General features: G+C 45.6%; 1 protein-coding gene across 7 annotated transcripts in view; it reads right to left on the bottom strand.

The window, feature by feature from the left end:
• SLC39A11 (solute carrier family 39 member 11) overlaps positions 1-17,111 on the bottom strand; it is a 1,124,245-nt gene that overhangs the window by 21,868 nt on the left and 1,085,266 nt on the right. The gene's annotated exons all lie outside the window — the stretch shown is intronic.

Consider the following 17,111-nt stretch of genomic DNA (forward strand, 5'->3'; position numbering starts at 1 on the left):
GTTGATGATACATGAAGGGAGAAAGTATGTGAATGCTAATATGTGAAAGTCACCTGTCGACTATGTGGGGTACTACCTGGAGGTTGTAGAGATGAAGATAAGAAACATGCGTTATAAATGCAGTCATATGATTATGTATGTGTTCGCCGATTGGGGTCTTGTTGATGTCTTGTCTGATGTCTTGTCCGGATTGTCGTATCTTTACTGTAGCTTTGCGGTTATTGGCAATCAAAGCTTCTTCAAGTGTCCATAAAAAGAATTACAGTCTCTAAAAGCTCATTAGGTGTCTGTGACACAGTTCATCAGTGGTCTTGTAAAAAAAAAAAAGGTCATCAAATTCTTCCTCCAGGTGGATCTCTTGGTACCTCGGAGAAAATCAAAGGAGAAACGGGTGAAAGAAACGGACCGTGGAATCACATTTTATCACAACATTGTCTCAATCGTTGGGTAATAAATTCACTTCAGGCAACACTTTTCCAACGTAACACAATCCCTCTGAGTTTGGGGCAAAGAACCTATACGCCTTTCTCCCACATATGAAATATGCGTCCTCGGGGAGAACATATGGGATAGAAAATGACATAACCATATTACAAACCTTCCATGAAAACAGTCCTATCCCTAACTCTCTCATTTGTCTAGTACACGTATCAGGCTGTATGATATGTGCACAGTATCCTGGTGATACTTCTCCAACTCGCATGGTCCTACTTCCTAGAGTGTACCTATACCGGAAATATTTTCCACTGTCGGCTATGTGGCGTATAAGTTCTGAGTCTATGGGCATTCTGTCGGCTCTATGTGAAAATGTCATGGTTTGGTTGTTCCATGACACTTCCCAATTTCCCGGCTTTCGGGGATTGGAAATGTTAAAACATATTAGGGACCTATCTACATGGTATTGGTGGAGCTTCAAACTAGGAGGACTAGAAATATTAAATCTCTTGTCCACCGGTCTCCCACCCTTTAACTCAAGTACCTTATCTACCGTTAAAGGATATGGCACTAGTCCTGACTTTCTATGACCTTGAGGTACTTGTGAGCACACCCAACAGTCTGTCTGATTTAACACTTTACCCACTAATGAGTGATAGTCACTCAATGGATGCCGGTCCATGTTGATATTAAAACTGGACTGACATTTCTTGATGCAACCGTCCTCAACTATATTTTTCACAATTCCTACAGATGCAGTTCTCTTCAGCTAACAATCCTTCACAATGTCTATTAATGTCATGGCTACCAGATCGTTTTCTGATACTCGCCTTTGCTCGTTGATTGTGTTGCTCTTGGAATTCTACGAATCCATCCTGATCATCAGAACCCATTCCAGATCCCTCTTTGGCCTCTCTGGTACTCTCACCGAAACAGACTGCTCTGGTCAACAACAGGGTCAAACAGGAAAATCCGGAACACAGTCTCTTGGGGCAAGTCCATCTTACAGGAGGAGAAAGGGGAAAGTTGTAATGGGGGTACAGAACATAATTGAAGGGGGAAAAAACTTGTTACAATAATTTGACCTCTAGTCTTGTTGTTCTTCTTGCTCAGTTGTCATCTCAAAGGTGCTGTCTCTCAGTCTTCCCAAAACGAACACTCCGGTGATACAATATTCTTTTCCAAATCAGCAATCTTTCTGTAAGGAGCAAAAATCTTGCATTACCATTTGTCTAACTGATGTGTGACATACTATCTGTAAAACATGAAAGAACAAAAAGAGAGAGAGGACAAATAGAAAAGGAAAACATTGTCAGATTCATCAACAGGCTGTCGCATCAACATGTCCACCGGTATCTCTGCACTGTCTCCCCCACCAGTATCTCCACTCTCCACCCTTTGCGTCTGGCCAAACACAACGATGCTGGTAAGATATACTGGGGTTGGGTAGACCTCTGAAAAAGACCAAGTAGTCATGTGACGTTTGAGTTCTGTTGGTGAACGTTAGAGATGAGAAGAAAACATTTAAAGATAAATTACAAAGTTTACCCGGCCGTCCCTGTGTCTACAAAGAACTGACCTCCCAATTACCTTGACTGTAACCTCAGGCTTACTATCAGGGCTAATGATCAACTTTACTGGCTGCAAATTACAGGTGCGGCCCAGACTTCTTCATATGTGATCCCTGATTACAATTGCGTGTGTCATAACTTTGCTCGTGTTCTTGTCTAGGGGGTTGATATACCTTGTGTGTGTCTTTAAACCTACAATTCCGTGCAAAATGACCTTCCCTCCGGCAACTATAACATCTTATCACATTCGATTTACCCAAAGGGGTCTGGGGTTTTGACTGAGGTAGCTTACTTATGGTCATCTGCTTACCGCCCTGTGACTCTCTGTGTTTGCTGATGTTCCGATCGTGCCCAACAGCGGACTTTCTTAATGCAGCCACCGAGATACTTCTCCAGTTAGGTTGAGTGGTCTGTATCCTTGTTCTCAACACTTTTGTTAAACCTTCCATTAATACATAAACTGCTACTTTTCTATGATGCACATTTTCCTCAATGTCCGCGATCCCAGTGTATCTAGCCATTATTTGCAGTGCCCGATTGAAATAATTAGAAGCAGTTTCACCTTCTTTTTGTCTTATGGAGAAGATTTTGTTCCACTTGACAACAGTTGGGAAATATACTCCTAATTGCATGTTGATCTGCTTAACATTTTCCTGATTGTATGCATCAGTGAGAGGTCTCTCTTCGTCTAACCTACAATCAGAAATTAATTTCAAAGGGTCAATAGTAGAGGGCAAACATGCCCGCAGTAGTGTCCGCCAATCCTTGTTAGTGGGTTCAGAGGCGTTACCTAGTTCTTTAATGAACCTTTGACATGCGGCTAGATCCTTTCTGGGATCAGGAAATTCAGACAAAATTGTCCTCAATTCTGTCTGGGACCAGGAACAATGCATTGTAATGTTCCTGATGGGTGTGACTCCCTGAGCGTCAGTCCTCCCATTGGGGACTGTGATCACCCTGACAGGATTTAGTTCAATTACTCCATCTTGTGTTGACTCTACAATGTGAGGTGCAATTGTCTGTGCATGATGTACAATACCGTACTTACCTGTGGACACGACCTCACCTGACCCTCCGTTAGGGGGCTTGACTACTGCCTTTACCAATTGGGCCGTGCCCACCTGGGTGTCTCGTATGATGGCTGCTGGAAAAGGTGGCGACATCGTGCTGGGCTCACTTTCTTGCTTGTAATCCTGAGGGAAGTTTAACATGGGGTGCGACTTGCACAGGTTAGAATTTGTATATTTATCAGTTTTCCTTCTATCATTATAACACTTATTACATTTACTACTATCATTATTAATACAGTTACTAAGTGCACAATTATCATCATATCCCAGTATGCCATTCTCTGCAGCCATTTGTTTCCTGCTAAAGTGAGAACAAGCTGTGTAAGTTAATTCCCTTTGTATCTCACTTTCCTGTTGCCATAAATGTAAACAATCATAATGTCTAATCCTCTGTTTTGCAGATTTTATTAAACATATCCTTTTTCTTAGATTTTTTCAATACCTCAGGATTCAAACTGCCCACCCTGGGGAACTGTTCTCCATCATTATCAGTCATTCGTTCCCATTCTTTGCATAATACATGTGTGTGTGATCCGTATTTCTCACACATTATATACCGTGCTGACCCTTTGGGCCAACAACTACCAACGTGAACCCTTGTTGGTCGTCCCTTACTTGAGCAACTGGCCCCCATTGTTTGCAGATATTGCTGTCTCAGCGAATTCTTACAAAACAAACCAAGTTCCCCGAGATAAGGCGACGGTGAAAGTTCAACGAGTGCCTTCACTCACTCACGCCCACGTTGACCAATACACGCAGAAACTGCTTTAGCGCTGCTGTACTCAACCCAGGGCCCCTGTGAACCGCTATTTACTGGGGCGTGTGGGAGTATGCTACCCTCCCCAGTAAGTATTGGTTGTTGAAGAATTCCTGAGTGAACAGCGAACCTCCCTTGAAATAAAAAAAAACCTACACAAATCACGTTAGAATGTACAAATAGCGTTTATGATCCCACAAAACTGAATGGGTATCAAGGTAACCAACTAATGCACACAATTACGTGCGGTCCAGTCGCACTTCGTATAAGTAACTATTACTTATTCGCCGTGCGACCAATGGAATCGGTTGATTAGGCTGCGAAACCTTCAGCCGGAGCGTTATACTGATATGGGTACTACGCCAACCCCCCGGGCTGCGCTTTCTAACCTTCGCAGTCCTTTTGTCTGCGGATACTAATTGCTCCTTTACCTTATACAATGTTAACGTGGGCAAGCCAATCCCACGCCACCAAGTGTCCACTCACCTGATGTGGTCTCCGACGGGATCCCGCTTTCTGGGTTCACAAAAAGAATACCTTTATTTGCACACTCAATCCTGTTCATTCATATGCACTCTGATTTTTCTGTACAGAAATTACTTTCATTCAGGCAAACAGTTCAATCCCCGGGTTTTGCAATAGAAAAAGGTTCTCTTTAAACTAAAACTTTTGGAAACTGAACAAACTTGTGCTATTATCGCGTGGCTACTATACCGCCCACACTAAAACAATGTTATGGTGTGATTTGAATTTAGTGGGCGTATCCGCACGCTGCGTTGCATAATATACGCCACGTGTGTAGGCCTTTGCGTTTGCGTACGTAATCTCGCACGTTGCCCGAGACACGTATGCAAAAGGCCAGATACGCTCACAGTAACGCAAATAACACGCTTCTATAAATGTAAACGATGTTCTACTAAAATCGCTTACCGAACACCACACAGTATCTTCTATGCTGTGTGCGTGTTTTTACAATTACTCCCTTAAGTATTACTTTTTTTACTTTTAACTAAAATAGCACCAAATTTCCTCAGCACGTTATCAATGCAAATGGCAAACAGGAAGGTAGATAGGTGAAAATACACAGATACAATACAATTCTAAATTAATCTAATAATCAATGCTTTCAATAGTATGATAGCCATCTTGCAGAGCATACATTGCTGTAAACACACACATAATTATAATATTATCTCTATGTACCCATTAAGTGTTTCTAATTTGCATATGGATGCTGTGCTTTTGACTGTCTGTGAAGGTGATTTTTCACTGCCAGGAAAAAGCAGCCACACAGGTTAATTTGCATTTCAATGGCCCATCTCACAAGCAGAGTTTAACTGAATCACGGAGGTAAGGAAGAGAGAGAAAAAAACAAAAAAAAACAACAACTTTGTTTTATCTCTGTGTGTCGTTCTTAAATCAAATATTCATTTTACTATTAATTTTCATTAAGCCCCATCTGAACTATTTATAATTGATTATGACATGGGTTAAATAAATGCATTTGAAACTCGTAAATGGTGATTTCTTTTTGACAAGGGACGGCTGATTATTCCTGAGTAGACTGAAAATCAGCTATTTTGAGGGGAAAAAATGACTTTCCCCAAAATGGCCGCTGCTCCTCCCCCTTCCACATCCATGAGGGTTACACAAAATGGAGGACAGACCATGCGGCTTCTTTTGTCACAAAGAAAATCACCATGCAAGCCCCTGAAGTTATTTTAGGCCTGGGTTAAAAATAAAACTATCAAGCTATGCAAACTTTTAAAAATACTTTTAAACCTACTTAAACAGATAAGCAATCCAATCTGAATCAAACACAATATGACTCATTTGAACCTTGTTTTGCAACAATATGGTCAGATATGCAGAGTACAGGTGTGTGCGTGTGTTACATGTGTTGCGTGTGCAGTTAGCACCAAACAGAAATTAAAACCAGATTTTTTTTTTTTTTTTAAATTCAATATTTTTATTGAGATTTTCAAGTTTGCTTTAACATTTCACACAAACAACACACAAACACTATCCACACTCAACATGTGCGGAAATGACATTACATGTATGCAGTTTATAATATAGTTAGCACTCATAAACGCCCATACAATATATATTCACATAGCAACAGTGTCTTATCCCACACACCTTAAACATAGCCGTTTTCTTAAGCTTGTATACATGGCAGAATTGTTACATTTTGCAATATCCTAGCAAGGCAAGGCCGGCCGCTGGAGCTCCCCGCCCACACCCCCCCCATAACGACCCCCTAGGGGAAATCCGGATCTAGCTATATCTCTCTTTATAATATTTAGAATCCATCCATCTACCCCATATTGTGGACCATTTCTTCTCCACCTTCCTAGCCAGAAACACAAATTTTTCATGCGCAACTGTTTCATTGACCAAGGATATCCACGCCCCAGATGTCGGGGCCTCGCTGGCCAGCCATAGCCGGGCAATACAGACTCTAGCTAAAGCGCATAGGTTAATAACATATCGCCTGCTAGTTGGGTCTAAGGCTTCCTCGTCTACAATCAGCAGTGTGCAAAGTGCAGGAGTGCACACGAAGGAGGGAATACCTGTGTCACACAAAATCCGTATAACCGCCGTCCAAAACACAGACACGCCAGGACACACCCACAGTAAATGCCAGAAGTCAGCATCCACTGTTCCACATCTAGGGCATTGCGAGTTGTGCGCACCCCCGATATGTGCTAATCTCACCGGGGTCATATACACCCTGTGTAAGATGTACAGTTGTATTTGTTGGTATCTAACCGAGGAAGTGGAGATCCTATGGGCCCCCAAGGCAGTATTCCATGCATCATCCGATAGCATGCCCACATCTGATTCCCACCTACCCCGAAGAGTCGTAAGAGGGTCACCGTGATGTTTTAGCAGGATACGACCATAAATCCTAGAAACTAAGTGTCCCGAGTCCAGCGCCTGCAACATTGTTTTAACCGGGGAGTCGACTAAGACTGGAGGGCCATTTGGGAACTGGGCTGCCAGTGCATGTCTCAACCGTAGGAATTGAAAAAAGAACCCTGAGGGAATGTTGTGCTCGTGTTGAAGTTGCTGGAAGGAGTTAAGAATCCCAGCACTATATATATGGCCCAGAGATATCACTCCCCATCTTCCCCAAACTTCTCGGACCTGAAGATGACACAGTTCGGGTAACCCATATATGTTATCCAGAGGGGTGTCAGGGTCGACGCCATGGCCCCGCATCACCGAGTGCACCGCTTTCCATACCAGGATGGCTTGCTTAATAAGCGGTATTGTGGACATTCTAACACTGCCACAAAGAAGTAGCTGTAATGGGGAGCCCCCCGGATAGTCATGGTGCAACATCAGCGAGTGCAGAGCCAGGGGATCGAGATCATTAACCCACTCCCAGACATGTGTCATTTGCGCCGCGTAGTAGTAGAAGCGGAAGTTTGGGAGGGCCAGACCCCCCATTTCGCGTGTTCTGCTCATGGTATCTATTTTCAAGCGTGCACGTTTACTGGCCCACACCAGGGAAGAAAGTAACCCGTCTATTTGTTTGAAAACTTTCTGTGGAATATAAACGGGTGATTGCTGCAGGACATAGAGAAGCTTGGGCAGGAAGACCATTTTAACCATATTAACCCTCCCCGTGACTGTCAAGGGCAACTTACCCCAAGCCTTCACCCGGCCGCGGAGATATACTATTTGCGGAGTAATATTGAGAAGAGAGAATCTTTGAGGGTCATTAGACACCCAAACACCCAAAGATTTGAATGATTCCACCCACTTCAGTGGAAGAACCATCAACGGGGAGGCAGGGACTTCGCCCTTTAGTGGGATGATAAAGGATTTCTCCCAGTTTATCAGTAAGCCTGAGTATCGCCCGAACCCATCAATAATTCCCAGGATCCTAGGCATAGACTCAGCATAGCGATCCACAAACATCAGGATGTCATCAGCGTATAGGGCCACTCTGTCCTCCCGAGCACCCACCTTAAGTCCATAAATACCCGTATCTGCTCTCAGGAGACATGCAAGGGGTTCAATGGCCATAGCAAACAGGGTAGGAGACAGGGGACAACCCTGTCGCGTGCCTCTAGACAAGGGAAAGGAGTGAGATACGAAACCGTTGACCGCCACCCTTGCCGAGGGGGAGGAGTACAGCAGTTGGACATATTTAATAAATTTCGGGCCGATGCCAAATCTTCGCATAACTTCCCATAAATATTCCCACTCCACAGAATCAAAAGCCTTAGCGGCATCCAGCGAGATTACAATGGAGGAGGAAGGGTCCGCCCGGGGGATCTGTAGGTGGGTAAATAAACGTCTAAGATTAATGGAGGTCGATTTATTAGGCATAAATCCCGTCTGGTCTGGGTGTATAATGTGGGAAATAACTGTATTTAGTCTACCAGCCAATATCTTAGCCAAAATTTTAATGTCAGTGGGCAGGAGGGATATAGGGCGGTATGACTCCACTTTCTTTGGATCCTTGTCAGGTTTAGGGAGAACCACAATCACTGCCTCCGCCATCGACGGGGGAAGAGAGTCTTGTGTAAAAATCTGGCCATATAACTCAAGTAGCTGGGGGACAAAAAAATCCAAGTTATGCTTATAGACCTCAGATGGTATTCCATCCAGGCCCGGGGCCTTACCACTAGGAGAGGCCTCAATCGCTGCTTTAACTTCATCCGGGGAAATGGGCGCCTCCAAAAGGTCGCAAGCCTCCCCGGACAAAGTGGGGAAGCAGACACCGTCTAAATAATTATTTAATTGTGATGAGGTACAATCTAGTTTAGATTCATATAAGCGACTATAGAAGGACACAAATTCAGCCGTCATCTGTGGAGTCTGGGTCAGGTGAACACCGTCAGCATTCATAATCTCTACCACCACGCTAGTGGGTCTGTCTCCCCGAGCCAGAGAGGCCAGATATGTCCCCGGCCTGTCCCCCGTTGCGTAAAAGGTGTGGGATGAGAAAAGGAGTCTATGCTGAGTCTTTTCCATTAGGTACTCTCTCCATTCCCTCTGAGCCGGCAACCAGGCCGACTTAGAACTGATCAAGGAATCCTGCAAATATTGTAGTTCTGCAGCGACAGTCCGGGCTTCCAACTCAGCCTCCCTTTTCCTATAGAAGGTTTTTAGATCAGACACCCGTTTAATCAAACTACCCCTCAAGAAGGCCTTAAATGTGTCCCATAGGTTAGAAATAGATTGGTCAGTGCTATTCAGCTCAAAGAACTCCCGCCATGCAGCCACCATATCAGATCCGTCACCCATGTGAACGAGCCAAAATGGGTTAAATTTCCACACAGCTTGACCCCTATCACAATTAAAATCTAAATTAAAGGTCAAGGGGGAGTGGTCTGATATACCTCTAGTCTCATATCTAATGTTACCAACGCGTGGAACCATGTCAGTCGAGAAGAGGGCCAGGTCGATCCTAGAGAACGAAGAATGGGAGTGTGAAAAGCACGAGTATTGTTTAAGGGAAGGGTATCTCAGTCTCCATGGATCGACCAGGCCCAGTCCCGACACCACATTTGCAAACCCAGACCCCCCAGCACCCACAGCAGATGGAGACCTGGATAGCCTATCCATGACCCCGTCCAGCACATTATTGAAATCCCCCAAGCAAATAACAGACACCCCGGGGGATAGGGCCATGAACCCAGCAACCCTCTTAAGAACATCGGGAGAGTACGGAGGGGGCACATAGACTGCCAGCAGGAGGACAGGAACATAAAATAACCTACATTTCAAGAACACATACCTCCCCCAGGGATCCGTTTGTATAGATTCCATTACAAAAGGGACGGTCCTTTTAATAAGGACTGAGACCCCGCGTGAGGCTGACGTGTGCATAGAGTGATATGCCCATCCCACCCAGGGCCTTTTTAGTGAGAGAGTCTTACTGCCTACCAAATGTGTTTCCATAAGGCAAACGATATCAGCGGCATATTGTTTGAGCTGTCGGAGCACAAGAGACCTCTTAACTTTATCATTGAGCCCTCTCACATTCCACGATACCACCTTAATCCCCGTCATAGTACAGCAGAGGTATAATCAGCGCATCGCCCCGCGGCCGGCCAGCCCCGCCACAGACAAATTCTGCAACCAGACACCATTGCTTATATTGCACAGTTGTAGACCAAATACTTTCACTACATACATTTCCGCTCAAAACATAAACATACCCCTTCCCTCTCCCCTTCCCCCCACCCTGTATACCACCCCCAACATGCAGCATACCTGGATCCCAAAACTGAGTGCTCATACCAAAAAACTAAAATAAACCAAACTGTATTGCACCATCGGCCAGTGCAAACACTCTTTAATCGGGGCTTAGTTGATGCAACCACCACACCTCGATCGGGGCCAAGAATATAATGACCCTCTGGAGAATAGAGATAGCCTCCAGCCTCCAGCCCCCCTCCCCGGAAAAAATATGGGAGGGGAAACCATAGACATCCACCCCCTGGGTCCGGTCACACCCAAAGTAAGCATGTATGTCTAACAAAGAGCCAGTCATACCGACCCGCAAACATAACCCCCCCCCCCCACCCCCCCAAAACAACAGGAGATAATATAAATCCGGTAGCCTACCCGAAACATCAAAGTAGGCAAATGGGTAGTTACATGCCCTGTCTATCCTGTGAGATAGAGTAAATTAGCTAGTTTTCAGAGGACAGTGACCACAAGATATCACCCCCACATCCTATTACCACATATTAATTAACCCTCATGTGCAGCCCACATAACAGATAACTAGAGAAGCACACATGGATAGAAATAAAAGGAAAAACCACAAATATAACAAACAGGATATAGTCAGCGTCAGGGGTAGCTGGAGGCTCAGGGGTCCGCAAGGGCACGCCTCGCTGGGAATCGTCTGTCCAGCCACGTCGTAGCCTCACGAGGAGTTGTGAAAAACTTTGTTTCCCCATCAGCCACCACCCGCAACCTAGATGGGAAAAGCATGGCATATGGCAGGTCCAGTTCACGGAGCCTCCTCTTAACAGACAGGAACTGAGCCCTGTCCTTTTGCACATCCACGGCAAAGTCCGGGAAAACCGATATGGGCGATCCATTCCATTTCAAAGGTCCTTTGGTGCGGGCCAACCTCAAAACTGTGTCGCGGTCCCGGAAATGAAGGAACTTAGCAATAAAGGTGCGGGGAGGAGCCCCCGGAGGCAGCGGGCGCATCGGAACTCTATGGGCCCGTTCAACGGTAAAATAAGGCGAGAATTCCTCAGGCCCAAAAGCATCCCTGAGCCACTTTAGGAGAAATTCTTCAGGAGTTGAGCCCTCCTCTTTTTCCGGCAGGCCAACGAAACGGACATTATTGCGCCTCAAGCGCCCCTCCATATCCGTCAGTTTTTTGCGCACCTCCGTCATTTGAGATTCCAAAACATCAGTGCGCCGACCCAGCGGGGCGACGGAGTCTTCGACGTTAGATATACGGGTCTCAGCTTCGCCCACTCGCTCCCTCACCCGCTGAAGGTCCTGATGTATAATGGAGAGATCAGACTGCACTTGCCCGATCTTGTCCGCCAGACGCGTCTCGCTGGCATTCACCGCATCTAGTACTCTCTGCAGGGCAGCATCGGGATGGTCCGAGGAGGCGGAACTATATGCAGGAGATGGTGGTGCAGATTCTGATCCAGCATTTTCACCCCCCCGACGTTGATTGCCAGGATTTCGGACAAACTTATCCATTGCGCCCGCCGCCGCGTTACTTTGGCGGCCGCGCACCATTTTAGACAACACGGTGTCGCTCTGCTCAGCCGAGCAAATATATCAAAGCAAATATAAGTAAGCAAGCGGGGGGCGTCCACACCAACCCCCTATATAAAGGTCAGCGGGTTCAGGGCAGAGTATGGATATGTAAAGTTAAACAGCAGGGCCAGGGACTCCGGATATATTGTGCATCCGTCTGATGGAGCAGAGTGCCAGTTATTCCCCCTTAATCAGAGCCGTGCAGAGAGGATACACAGGCCCTCGTACTGATCTCCAGGCAGGGTGGGTTCAGGAGCAGCTAGCCAGAGGTGTGCAGCGGGGGGAGAGGGGGGGAAGGGCACACACGACCCAACAGATTTCCAGCCAGCCCAGGTATGCTCCTACAGAGCCAGGTGTCCCTGATGGCTGCAGCTAGCAGGGGGAGATCGCAGGAGGTACACTTCCGGGGCCTGCGGCAGCGGAGGGTAGCAATCCGGGCCGCCTCAGCTACGGCTCTTGTCCCCCAGCAGGTGTACAGGGCGGCAGTCGAGCTCTCCCCCCTCCTCGTCACGGATGCGCGGGCGGCGGTACGGAGCCGGAGCCGAACTTCCGGTCCCCCGGGCGGCACTAATCTGCGGCGGTACAGAGCGCCCCAGGCGCTGCAGACTCCTCCACGATCCCGGCAGCGGGCACTCCGGGTGGCAGGTAGATGTCCCTCACCTCTCCTCAGTAGATGACGAGCAGCGGCGGAGAGCAGGAGCTTAACTTCCGGTCCGGGGTCAGCGCGAGGCAGCCGCTCTAACGCCGAGCAGGGCCCGCCGGTTAGATATGGCTGCAGGAGTTAGGGAAACACAGGCATCCAGCCCAAATTTACTCCGGAGGGGCAGGGGGCCTTCATGCAGGGGTGACCCAGATTTCAGACCCAGGGAGGGAGTCCAGGATGTTTTTTCAGGATGTACTGGCTGGAGAGCTGCACTGTGCAAGTGCTACTCCATGCTCGTCCAGGCCACGCCCCCTTAAAACCAGATTTAAAAAGACAATAGCTTAACGTTCTTACCTTCTGGAACCGGATTCCACCAGCATCCCTACAAACCAAGCGAAGCAGACGCTTATCTGATCAGCACTACCGTCTCCCCAACCACAAACACGGATACAGGGGATACTACCTTTCCGCCCTTTGCTGATAGATAAAGTCTGCCTGTTTTCGCTTGACTGCGGATATGAGGTGGACCGGACGAGCCCCCAATTGATAGAGTCAAATATCTACCTTTTAACATAAGCTATTTACTAATACCGTGAAGCCGTAATGGCCGCTAAAACCACGTGCACGTGCTACGCACTTAGTACGCTATTTGCATACAAAGACTTCGCACGTGGTACGCAAGTTACGTACACACGCTGCGCTGGGTGTACGGAGTACACACAGCGAGCGCACACACAGTCAATAACCTTTTAAACCTTAAACACAGAGTATGCTTATACTGTAAACCTTAGTACTGAGATACTGTAATGATAGAACACTGGTTAACCTTGTTATTTAAGCAAGCTGTTTGAGCGATTTAGATGCTCAGAGACCCTTAGTAATAACTGGTGAAACACACAACACTTGGTACGGTTCCAACACCTTCTAGATGATTTTAGTACGTAAAAAGGGGAAAAACAGTTACAGCTTATACACTACAAACCTAACATTAATAACTAAACAGAATAACATAAAAATAAATATATACAATAGTGAACGATCGCAAACACAAATACACAGAGAGAGAATGAATGGCATACACAAAAGGTAACAAAGTGGCTGCAGAGAAATATACATACGTGAGAATACTTCGCCGGCGCAACCTGAATTCAGTTCTCAGCTATCAAGGAGAAAGCCTTCAGAGTCTAGTGTGTCAAAGCCTATTGCAAGCTATATTTATTCACTAGCTCAAGACATACTACAATAGACACTGTGTGCTCTTTTTCCATTGGTTAGGGGGTGGGACATGTCCTGCACCAGGGGCCATTGGTTAGTTCAAGAAGTGGGTGATGACTAGGACTTGTTAGTATTCCAAATTCCTGTCTGTCTGGATTGTTGTGGGTAGCTATTGTTTCGGATCTTCCAAACAAACTCTGTCTCTGGGCTTTGTTTACCCCACTTTCCCCTCCTTCAGTTGAGACAATGACAACTCGGCACTCATTATTCTGGAGAGAAACCTGGCCCTATTCATAAACAAAGGTGTAAGCCCTCTTCATAGAATCTCAAAGCTTAGTGTAAATAAGGCCATTGAATTCAGTCTGTGGGAAAGAAATGACTGAATTCCATTCACTTACCCTGCACTTATTTGTAATTTATTTTAGATACAATTTATCTATTTTCTACTTCTGCGCATAACTATGCGCAGGAATATGCGAATCTTTCCTAACTATCATAGGAATATTACCCTTAAAATACCCTACAGCTGGATACTAAACACTACCTTCCAACCTTTATCTGAGCCTTCCTAGCATGTAAAGAGGAATCTCTCTGTCCACGAACCGTTTAAACTTAACATACTTGCTGACATTGTTAAGGGGAATATTAACTATAATATACGCTATTTGGGTTAAATATGTTACGATCGAGTCGCACGCTACAAGCTCACAAACTCCGCCGTATTTACACATCCCATGCGCACGAGACGCTGGAGCGTCCCTTACGCAACCTGCGGGGATGTGTACGCACGGGGGACCAGGCGACGAGCAGCATGCGCACACATTAGGGGTTAATACAAGGCATATGAATCATGATATTTTTCGACTTTGACAAGGGCTTGCCCATTTACCCATTAATCTAAGTACTCTGTATAGAAACTCTGGCTCGGTCCATTAGGTTAAATCCCAATATCTCTGGCTTTTGAGTTGTAGACAGGGAATTTAAAACTAGCCCTTTTTTTTTAGCAGATGACCTTTTGGCTTTGCCAATCCAGTAATCTTCCTCCTGAACTTGATGGATAAATTAAAATTTTTGGGGACACTCTCTAATTTTAAAATGCACCACATTAAATCAGTTGCTCTGAACCTTACTGTGGAGGCTTTGGCTGTAGATGGTTTCAGTCATGCCTTTCACTTTATCTGGCATCGCATTCATTTAAAATACTGAGGGGTTTTGCTTACTAGGGATTTACCCTCTTTATTTTAGGCCAGCTTCACCCCACCCCCTCCCCCCTTTTGTCTAAGTTGAGATCAAAACTACAGTCTTGGTGGCCTCGAGCATTCTCTTGGTTTAGGAGGCTCAGGGTCTTCAAGGTGAACTTTATCCCTAAAATATTATTCCTTCTCCAGGGTCTCCCTGTGATACAAGATTTTCTGTGATATGAAAGACGACCACGTCTGAAACTACATATCCTTTACAGGTGTAGGCCACATGGCGGCATTCAGCTTCCTAACATTCTTGGCTATTATCAAGCTACTTTACTGAATTGTATATCAGAATGGACCAGAGGTGCCAAATTCTATTAACTTTCCTTCCCTTGCTCCCCACCCTGCCGCCAATACATCACCCTACCATTGCCCCCACCCTCCAAGCCTTATAGATGCACAATTCCATCTCTACAGATTTTCGCTCTCAACTCATTTCTTTTGAACCCAGGCTTAGACATTAAAATGTTCTAACATTGGCTGTCTAGGGGAATCTTTCGAATTGGGTAGCTGGTGGGGGCTGGGAACATTCGCTCATTTGACACATTATGCACTACTTGGGCCCTTGCTCTTGTGGAGGAATGGTGATACTTACAGGTTCACCATTTCCTATCAGCTGGTCACCTCATTAAACCGTCTTGCAGGAAGCTCTCGCCTTTCGAGTGTTTCTGTGTGTCGCCTCGTGCACATGAGCACACTATGGTGGTCATTCCGAGTTGTTCGCTCGTTGCCGTTTTTCGCAACGGAGCGATTAGGTGGAAAATGCGCATGCGCATGGTACGCAGCGCGCATGCGTTCAGTAATTTAACACAAAACTTTGTAGATTTACACAAGGTTGAGCTACGTTTTTTCATCGCTCGAGTGATCGTAGTGTGATTGACAGGAAGTGGGTGTTTCTGGGCAGAAACTGGCCATTTTCAGGGAGTGTGCTAAAAAACGCAGGCGTGCCAGGTAAAAATGCAGGAGTGGCTGGAGAAACGGGGGAGTGGCTGGCCGAACGCAAGGCGTGTTTGTGATGTCAAACCAGGAACTAAATGGACCGAGGAGATCGCAGTCTAGGAGTAGGTCTGGAGCTACTTAGAAACTGCATGAATTTTTTTAGTAGCAGTTCTGCTAATCTTTCGTTCGCTATTCTGCTAAGCTAAGATACACTTCCAGAGGGCGGCGGCCTAGCGTGTGTAATGCTGCTAAAAGCAGCTAGCGAGCGAACAGTACCAGTACCTATTATGAACTATAAAAGTCCCTTATGAAATATCTGAATAATGCCACCAAAGCTGCCATTCCAATGCATTGGCAATTCTTCTCTCCTTCAACCATTTTGTACTGGCTCTCAAAGATTGACTTCTACATGAATGGACATGGACAACTTGTTCATCTCCATGTCAGATGATTATATGACCTTTCGATATACCTGGTTCCGATGGCTTGACTTGAAGGACTCTGCCTCATATGAGTCCTATTATCCATCTCTTCAACCAGCTAACACTCATCCCTTTTTGAGAAACAGCTTCCTGGCATGTACTCTCTGGTTCAGGACAAAAACATTGATAGACCTTTGACTTCCATTGACTCCTACTGATTGTGGCAATACGATTTACTCAGACTCTAAGGAATGGAGACTGCCGTCCTTTGCCCCTCTCACTTCCCATATCTTACCTGTCCCTCTCCTTTCCACCCACTTCTCTCCTGTATTCTTACTCGCTTCTTGTTGTATTATTTGTACTTGCATTCTTTTTTTTCTTATCATAGTCATTGGTTTGCTTACGTACTTGATTTTGCTTAGACCTGAGTGAAGCCGTTTTTGTATTTTACTTGCTCCAGTCCTGGTCCTACTGTTGTCTTCCTGGGAATTTATTTCTTGTCGACAATGTTTTGTCTATTATTGCTATGCTTTGCTATTGTGTCTGACTTTAATATTTTGTTTGTTCTCTTTCTGTATGTTTGAAAACTAATAAAAATAGTTGCCACTAAAATGTGCTGAGGCCATTAACAACCTTGAGTGCAAGTAGTGTACACACTCTAGTTATCCACCACATGTCCATGCACTGACATGCTATATCACTGATGTCTGAAGCTATGTTGTTCAGACACAAGGGCATACCTAGTCTTACACAGGAAGTTGGACTATTTGAAACTGTAGAAACAATATAGACCATAAGGCAGGTATGTAGTCATAAGGGCTGCTTACACCAGCTGTCAAGTCCCTCTAAAAGGCTACACTTTTATTTCCTGGATACATACATGAAATACTATGATTTATGCGGTAGCTGCACCTCTAGGTGCAGAGCATGCCAGCCTGGCCACTGATATTTATGGAACATGTCATGCACAGGCATGACAGCCTACTGGTAAATGGGGAATATCTTACCTATAAGCAATTAATTAAGCAGTTACAGAATAATCAATATG

Source organism: Pseudophryne corroboree, chromosome 3, assembly GCF_028390025.1.
Source record: "Pseudophryne corroboree isolate aPseCor3 chromosome 3, aPseCor3.hap2, whole genome shotgun sequence".
Lineage (NCBI taxonomy): Eukaryota > Metazoa > Chordata > Amphibia > Anura > Myobatrachidae > Pseudophryne > Pseudophryne corroboree.